The sequence below is a fragment of the Agelaius tricolor genome, unplaced genomic scaffold, assembly GCF_023055355.1.
Source record: "Agelaius tricolor isolate 1412-34295 unplaced genomic scaffold, bAgeTri1.0.p SCAF_4, whole genome shotgun sequence".
NCBI lineage: Eukaryota > Metazoa > Chordata > Aves > Passeriformes > Icteridae > Agelaius > Agelaius tricolor.
Window position 1 is genome coordinate 28,276,529 of NW_027269264.1, and position 8,815 is coordinate 28,285,343.

The 8,815-nt window shown below is 37.1% G+C and overlaps 1 long non-coding RNA gene across 2 annotated transcripts in view; it reads left to right on the forward strand.

Annotated features, from left to right (window-relative positions):
- Nucleotides 1–7,480, forward strand: part of LOC139589031 (uncharacterized) — a 122,808-nt gene extending 115,328 nt beyond the window's left edge. For both annotated transcript variants that reach the window (XR_011678909.1, XR_011678910.1), the window contains exon 7: nucleotides 1,693–7,480. This is a non-coding gene — a long non-coding RNA (uncharacterized lncRNA). The remainder of the gene's footprint in view (nucleotides 1–1,692) is intronic.
- Nucleotides 7,481–8,815: the final 1,335 nt, after the last annotated feature.

Consider the following 8,815-nt stretch of genomic DNA (forward strand, 5'->3'; position numbering starts at 1 on the left):
TGACTAAGGAATCTTGTTTTGGAAACATAAAGATCCTTTTATTAGGAAAGTGACAAGATACACTAAAACAAGCTGGGCTGTAGACAGGTGTGACACTGTGGGGAGTCATTAAATGAAGCAAACCCATTATATGACACCTGGCAGCCCTGAGAGTGCCTGCTATCTTTTCATGACAGAAGAGAAGGATGTAGAGAAAATCCAAACCTGTTTTGTTGCTAAAAATTTGGTCTTCAGGGTGAGAGAATAAACTAGACAGAGATCTTTTAAGTGATTTTGCCATTACAACTGTTGTTATTATTAATAAATCAAATTAAATTTTGTATGAATGTTCATTAATCTCTGGAGGAAAATAGTTGTTTGGAAGTGTCTAAGTAGGTCTGTCTGTAGACTGTCAGTAAACTATATGAGTGTATGAAATGGTCTGCCAAATAGCGGCCACTATATGGGAAAGAAATTGTAGTCTTTTTTGGATTAAATGAATGCTTCTCTTTTGGGCAATTCAGCTTAATTTTAGGAGATGAATCACAGGCTTAGCTTTCTATTTTCTTTTTCCTAGTTTTTGGGGGTTTTTTTATAAATCATATAATATTTAAACAAAATCTTTTTTCTTAGTATTTATAAAGTGAATACTGCTTTGCCTAGTTTGTTTCCTGGTTGGTTTGTTTTTTGTTATGAAAGAACAAGAGGAAATGGCCTCAACTTGCAATAGGGGAGGTTCAGCTTAGATATTAGAAAACACTTTTTCACTGAAAGAGTGTTAAGACATTGGAGTAAGTTACCAAGTGGTGAAGTAACTGGAAATAACCAAGAAGCACCTTGATGAGGCACTTGGGGGTGTGATTTAGGGGCGATTATGCTTGTGCTGACATTTGGACTAGATGGTCTTGAATGACTCTTCCAACCTAAATAATGCTGTGTTTCTGTGAACTTGATGAAGTAAATTTTGTCATACTCCTTACACAAAACTCAGGTTATAAAAGTTCATCACACCTAACCTATTTGAATAAAACATATTTATAATTCTTGCTTTTTTTTAAGTAAGCAGGTAGTTTAGCCAAATATAATTTTTAGAAACAGGCAAAAGACAGATTAAAATATTACCAGTAGTACATAAATATATGCTGTCTTTAGTATATTAGTAATATTTCTTTAATTATTAGCAATGCTTCTACAGTGTCAAGGCTTTCTCTATTTCCCATTCTCTACTCATTCCCACAGTGAGTAGGCTGTGTTTGAGCAAGAGGTTCAAAGGGAGATATAGCTGAGCAACTGAACCACATTTGCCACATGGAAAAAAAATTTAACCTCAGGTAAAGGAGAAGGGGGATGTCCCTGCTTATGGACATGGGGATGTCCATGCTTATTGTAATTTTCTTGCCAAATAATTATTATATATAGTCATACCCTACTTCCCTGGAAGTGTCTAAACCTATAAACAGATAAGCATTCTGCAATAAGAAGTAGTAACTGAATTCCTCTTTCTGCTTTGATTGCGTGTGCAGGTTTTCCTTTAACTATTAAATTTTCACCATCTCAATAGCTAAGTGTCCTCACCTTCCGTTTTCTCCCTTTTCTTTGGGCAAAAGGGGTCATCAAACATATACTGGGTTTGCATGAAAATTTTTTGCTTGTAAGAAGGTCACATCTTGGCTCCCATGAGATGATGACAGAAGTTTTCCTTGTGTCTGACAGTGCCAATGCTTGCCTGCTTGAAGATGGTCCCACCTCTGGTCAAGGCTGAGCCCACTGGCAGTAGTGATAGCACCTCTGAGGCAGTGTATTTAAGAAGGAAGGATAAAGTTACTGGCCAAGACTAAATTACAGCCAGAGGAGTGAGGAGTAAGAATATGTGAGAGAAACAGCTCTGCAGATACCAACACCAGTGCAGAAGGGGAGAAGGCGCTCCAGGCACAAAAGCAGAGAATTCCCGGTAGCCCGTGGTGAAGACAATGGTGAGGCACCCTGCCCCTGCACAGCCCAGGCAGGCTCATGGTGGAGCACAGATCCACCTGCAGCCCACAAAGGTCCCTGTACCAGAGCAGGTGGGTGTGCCTGAAGGAGGCTGTTACTGCATTGGAAGCCTGTGCTAGAGCAGGCTCTGGGCAGGACCTGTGACCCCATGGGGAGAGGAGCCCATGCTGGAGCAATTTTTCTGGCAGGAATTGTGACCCACACTTCAACAGGCTGCTCCTGATGGTCTGCATCCCATGAAAGGGAAGGGGCTGTTCCTGAAGGACTGCACCCCTTGCTGAAGCAGCTCTTGCAGCCCATGGGAAGGATTCACATTCAGGAAGTTCATGGAGGACTGTCTTCCGTAGGGAGAAACCCTACACTGGAGAAGGGAATGGCTTTGAGAAGGAATAAGCAGTAGAGGCAATGTTTGATGGACTGATTACAAACCACATTTCCCATCTTCCTGTATTGCTGCTGGAGAGGAAGTAGAGAATTTCAGAGTGGAGCTGAGCACAAGAAGAAGAATGGGATGCATGGGAGACATTATAACCATTGTTTTATGTTTTCATTATCCTACTCTGACTTGATTGTTAAAAAATTCAATTAATTTTCCCAGCTTGGGTTTATTATGCTATGACAGTAAATGGTGGCTGATCTCTCCCTGACCTTAGTTCAGCCTTTTGTCATAACTTCTGTCCCCTCTCCAGCTAAGGAGGGGAGTGCTAAAGCTGATTTGGTGAGCACCTTCTGTCCGGCCAGAGTCAATCCACCACACAGAAACTGTGTGACTGTAGGCAAGGTCAACACACCACAGGGGCTTTCATGCTCTTGCTGCTTGTCTACTTGAAAGTTCATGCTGTTTCTGTCTCCCTCTGAATTCGCTAATCCCTGCTCAGTGATGTTTAAATTGGTGATATATGTACACCAAGTAATTAACAGTCTTTAATACTCATATTCTAAACCAGTTTTAAGAATACAGTGCCATGGCATAAATACATGGCATAAATTTAGCACAGGTGTAATGGTCCATGATGAGATCTACTACCTAATCAAAACCTACACACTCTCAGTTTAGCCATTGCCCCTTTTCCTATCACTACATGCTCCTATCCAAAGTATCTCTTAGTTCACTTGTAGAATTCTTCATGTACTGGAAGGTGCTGTAAGTTTTTCCCAAAGTCTTCTCTTCATCGGGCTGAACAATCCCAAATCTCTCAGCCTCTCTTCATAGCAGAAGTGATCTCTCTGATCAACTCCTTGGGCTTTCTCTGGACTCTCTCTAAGAGATGTTGAGGGACCCAGTGCTGGATTTAGTAACCCTGGTGGGGTTTCACAAAAGCAGAGTAGAAGGGGGGAATCACCTCTCCCCACTTGCTGGCCACTCTGCTTTTGATGCAGACCAGACTATAGTTGGCTTTCTGGGCTGTGAGTGCACATTGCTGGGTAATGTGGAGTCTCTCAGCAACCAACATCTCGCTCAATTCTCTGCCCAGTCTGTATTGTTTGTACCTGGGCTTTGGATTGCCTGACCCAGCTGCGGCATGTTGCAATTTGCCTTGTTGAACTTCATGAGGTTCACATTGACCCACCTCTCAAGCATATCAAGGTGCCTGTGGATGGCAGCCCTGCCCTCCAGTGTGTTTGAAAGGACAAGATGAAATGGCACTACACAGCTTGGTGTCACCAGGAAACTTGCTGAGGGAGCATTCAATCCCACTGTCCACATCACTGAAAAAAAAGTTGATCAAAGAAATTAAAGATTTAATGGGACAAATCTTAAATATACATAAGTACTTACAATTTTATGAATAGACTTCTGGGCAGGGTACAGAGAACAAGTTCACCTTAATTGTTCACCTTAATTGTTCACTTTAATTGTTCTCTATGAGCTCAGATACATTATTAAACAGTCAAAAAGAATTTGATAGTTGGGCATTATTCACTGAAGCTCCAGGAAACTGATTTGCTTACTTTATGCCATTCACAAAATTATTGTTGATTTTCTGTTATTTTGGTTGTTCTTTTCTGTTATTTGGGGTTTTTGTGGTTTGGTTGGAATTCTTACCTCCTTTAGCTACTGCTGCAAATGACCACAGGATTTCATTGGGATTTTTATAGTGATATTTTGTTCTATTCTCAGAAAACTCAAATTTCATTTAAAATTATAGGTCTACAGTGTGACAGTTTGCACAGCTTTTTTATTCCTGGACCTTGATGTAGATTTTTCAAGTACTAATAACATTTTTCCATTTGTATTTTTTTTGATCCTTTTTGCACCTGAATACCAAATTGCTAGTCCTGCACATGAGTTCTTGTGCATTTTTCAAAAACCATTTTTATTAGTAATTAAATATTTTTTTCTAATCTCTTCATGCTCACTGTGTCAATTACATATTATAGAACCTAATCTCATGATTGTTTGCCTTCATCTGTACTCTTTAGAAGGACTTTTTATATTTTGATATTCTAAAATAAAAACAAATAACTTTGGAAGCATAAAAGCTGGCAAAAAGGAGTAAAAAACATCATTTGGTTTTCCAAATGAAAAAAAAATAAAGACTGTGATTTGAAAAGGACAGTCACCAACAGGGAGCAACAAATAAGAGTCTACTAAGGAAGCTAGAGGTTACCAGATTTCATGAGACAGAAGAAATTTATCTGAGCACTGAAAAAACAGTGATGTGATTGCAAGACCAGAAAGTTTTACACAAGTCTTACAAAGTATCATGGTGATTGAGAGAGATACCTGACAAATGGAAGAAAATTATTCAGCACGTACCCATGGTTTATTTAGGTAGCTGAAGCCCAGTCAGTCTTACTTTTCTACTGAAAAAGATAACGGGAAATAATGTACTTCAAAACATATGCAAGACTAGATGCTAATTAGAAAGAGTAGCACCGCAATCACACTTAATCAGCATGCATGCCTGCTATGATTAAATGGCCAGCTTCGTTAACAAGAATTTGTAATATACCTTTATTAATGCTACTGACACTATTCCCCACAGCATTCAGTTTTGGAAGCACAGGGGTTATGGGCTGGATTTTTAGCTACACTGAAAATTGTCAGGACCCTTAATTTAAAAGGCAATTAATCAGTGGCTTGAAAGTCATTATCAAAATAAATGCCTTGGCACTGGGGCTGATATTGTGCATTTACTTTATCAGCTGCATGGGTTATAAGATGGAAAATGCCCTCCGCAACTTTATCTATGATACTAGCTCAGTAACAGTGTTTGGCATGTCGAATGTTAGCACTTCAATTCAAAGAGATCTGGAATACCTCGAGGACCAAGCCAGAGTTAAAATCCAGAACCTTTCTGATGTTGCAAGAGGGAGAAAAGAAATCTCCAATTTGGCTTATACTTGAGGGCAGGGAAATGTTTGCCCAAGTCCTGCTGAAAAAGACCAGTGGATCCATGAGTGCTGAATTCTACACAAGTCATCAGCGTGCTTTCATGGTGAGTAAAGCAAAAGACAAACCTTTCTACTCTATGAGGAGTGTGGCCAACAGATTTAAGGAAATTACAGTCCTCTATGCAGCAGGGTCTAACATGGAACATTTCACCTGGTTTTGCACACCACACACATCTGAAGAAGGACACTAATATCTGGGCCGTGTTCAATAGAAACTACTAAGATCAAAGGGAGTTGAGAATAAAATGGACTAGTTTAACCTGGTGAAGAAAAGAACAACAGATCTCCAAACAATTGAGAGGATGTTAAGGTAATGGAACAGAACTGTTCTAGAAAGCGGTCGGTGATAGAAAAGGTACTGTGGCCACAAATTTTGTCTTGTAATGTTTAGTCTGGATATTACGGGGAAAAAAATTCATGAGGGTGATAAGGCAGCACTGGAAGGGGTACTGCGAAAGCTATGCAATCCCAGTCCTTGGAGGCCTTCAGGAGAAAGACTTCTATAATATTAAATGTTAAATTGCTGAAAATCTGTATTGACTTTCATTCTATTTCTAAAACTTGATTTAATGCTGGCTTAAAATATGCAGTTTTACTTCATCTTAAAAACTTCTGCAAAACCACTGAAATACCTCTTGCCAACTCCAAGTATATGTGATGCATAGCACCTCACATGGTTAACATGAAACAAACAGAATAGTACTATTTATAGGCTGATATTATTCATCCAACATATTGAAACTCCTGTTTCTTTACAAAAAGAAAAGGCCCAGATGGAAGAAATTATTTTTCAAGCAGACTATAAAAATTTGCAGTACATTCTTCTTGAATTTTAAATATTTTAAAAATAAGATCTTTACATTAAGAAATTTTAATACCTTCCAAAATACAATATTTGATAGTGCAGCAGCATATTTTATTTAAAAAAAAGTAAAACTTTTAAACCTTACCAGCCCTGATACTGTTTAATTTAGTCACCTTTTACATATTCGACAAACAAGACTTTTGCTGTGACTTTTCTAAGACTGACAAGTGAGTTTATGAATATGTATGACCCATGTTGAAATCATGTTACTTCTCCAAAGCTGATACCTGGGACGAGCACAAAGTTTTTTCACTGGAAGCTTTTTCTGACTACCTTTTCAAACTCTCCATTCAGGAATAAATACTCCATGTAGCAAACTTACAGTACTAGAAGTCAGAGATTATGGCATTACAATGTCATTATTTTAAGTAAAATTTCACCTGCTTGCCTGTTTTGTTTCAAGGTTTCTCTTGATTTGTATAACTGAAGTTGCAAATAGATAAGTATTTTCTGTGTGAAAGACAAAGCCAAAATACAATACTTGTCACATGTAAAGATATTGGTATTGGCAACAAGGTATGAAAGGAGAAACAACATTCTTTAAACAGAATATTGGTATTGCCCAATATAACAATGAATTTACATAGAATTACCATCAGTCTTGTCATGTTTAATTCAGTCCAAGACCAAATAAAATGATACATATTTTTCTATTGAAATCTAAATTATAAATTACACCAGAATTAGGGTGTCTGTTTCAGTACTTTATCCTTCTAGTCTACATAAAGTGGAAGACTTTTACCTTATGCTGGTTTGTTGTAGGTTTGGAATTTTTTAAAAATTATTTGAAGTTTCCAGAACTGCCAGATAATTTTTATGGTCTTTAAATTCTTATGGAATGTGGAGCTTTTAGCTTAGCAATTTAAATTCATATATTGTAGTCATACTGTCCCAGGAGGTCTGAACCACTTTACCTTGTTTCTGTAAAGAGTATATACTGGCATATTTTCATTATTAGATCAAAGGAATAGTGCATTACACAAAGCCAGTTGCAAATGAGTTATCAAAATTGGCTGCAGTATACATATTTTAATCAATTATAATTCTGTTTTTTTGGAAATCAATAAAGGAAATTAAAAAATGAGACAGAATACTGAAATTAATAAAGTTGTGAAATTTTATTTAAAGCATATTAATATATATTCATACACAGTTGACTGGAATGAACAGAACAGATTTGGTGGTTAGGCAAAGGAAGGAATTAAGGAAGTGGTGGAAGGAAGGTAAGAAATGGCAGAAGGAAGGGAAAGAAAGAAAGAAAGAAAGAAAGAAAAGAAAGAAAGAAAGAAAGAAAGAAAGAAAGAAAGAAAGAAAGAAAGAAAGAAAGAAAGAAAGAAAGAAAGAAAGAAAAAGAAAGAAAGAAAGAAAGAAAGAAAGAAAGAAAGAAAGAAAAGAATCCAAAACTTACTAAATAATTAGTCTAGTTTTTATTCTAGTTTTTATTTCTTCAGACTGCTGAAAAAGTCCTTTTGAACTGATTGGGTTTGTGGATTTCTTTGTTTTGGGTAATGAGATAACAAATCCAATTGGGGGCAGCTAATTTGCTTAATGCTCATTACTATTGTCATAGGCTGTGACACAAGACCTCTTTATTAGTAAGCAGAAAGAAACAAATTTGTGAGATCAGCCAGTGTCAATAGGAGTTAATCAGTTTCAATATAGTCACAAGCTAAACATTCTCTTCCTTTAGAACATAATCTCAAAGGAATCATTTATGTGGGATCATACTGAGGAAAGCAAGGAAACTTTAAATGGCATGCTTGATTCCATTGGTTATAATAGTCTACAGATTAATTGAGATTATTATATTAGTCCCTAGGAAGAATATTCACATAAGCCATAGAAGAGATTTTTTCACCTCTCCTAGAGGTAAAACAGTGAAACCTGATGTGAGTTGAGAAAACAGAACTAAAAAATCCCACAACATTACAGTTCTCTGCTTTAATTGTTTCATGGCTATCAAAGTAATTCCATAGTGAATATCTTTATAAAAATTATAAAGCTGATGCAGCTTTCTTTACCACAGAATGGTATTTTTATTGTTATGGATTACATTTTACCATCATATGACGAGAATGCAGCCATCCAAAGGAAGCAGTCCAAAATATGTTTTATTTTACATACATGTTAGCCAAGGCTGAGTCACGTGGCCTAAGTAGAAGGATGAGTCCAGTAGAAAGGGGAAAAAACAAAAAATAAAGCTCTAGAACTGGCAAAATATTAGCAGTACCTGTAATTAGTCTAAGTAACATGCAGAGATTGCATAAACAATATGCAATCACTGGTTAAAAAAAAAAGAAAGAAAAATAGTTTCTGAAAAACTATGTATCAATTTCCAGATATTTTTGATAGATCAGATCAACTTTTTTCTAATTGAGTTTCATTAGCAACACTTCAATCCACACACTTTTGTCTGTAATGCTCCCACACACAGAGACAAGACTAAATGCTATCTTATTCTTTGGAGCAGAGGAGGAAGAGAATGGGTAGTGGAGGAATAGGATGACATGCATGTTGTAAGGTCTGTGGTGGCACCCACCTCCATAGAAAGACAAGGTAGTTGCTAATGAATATAATTTG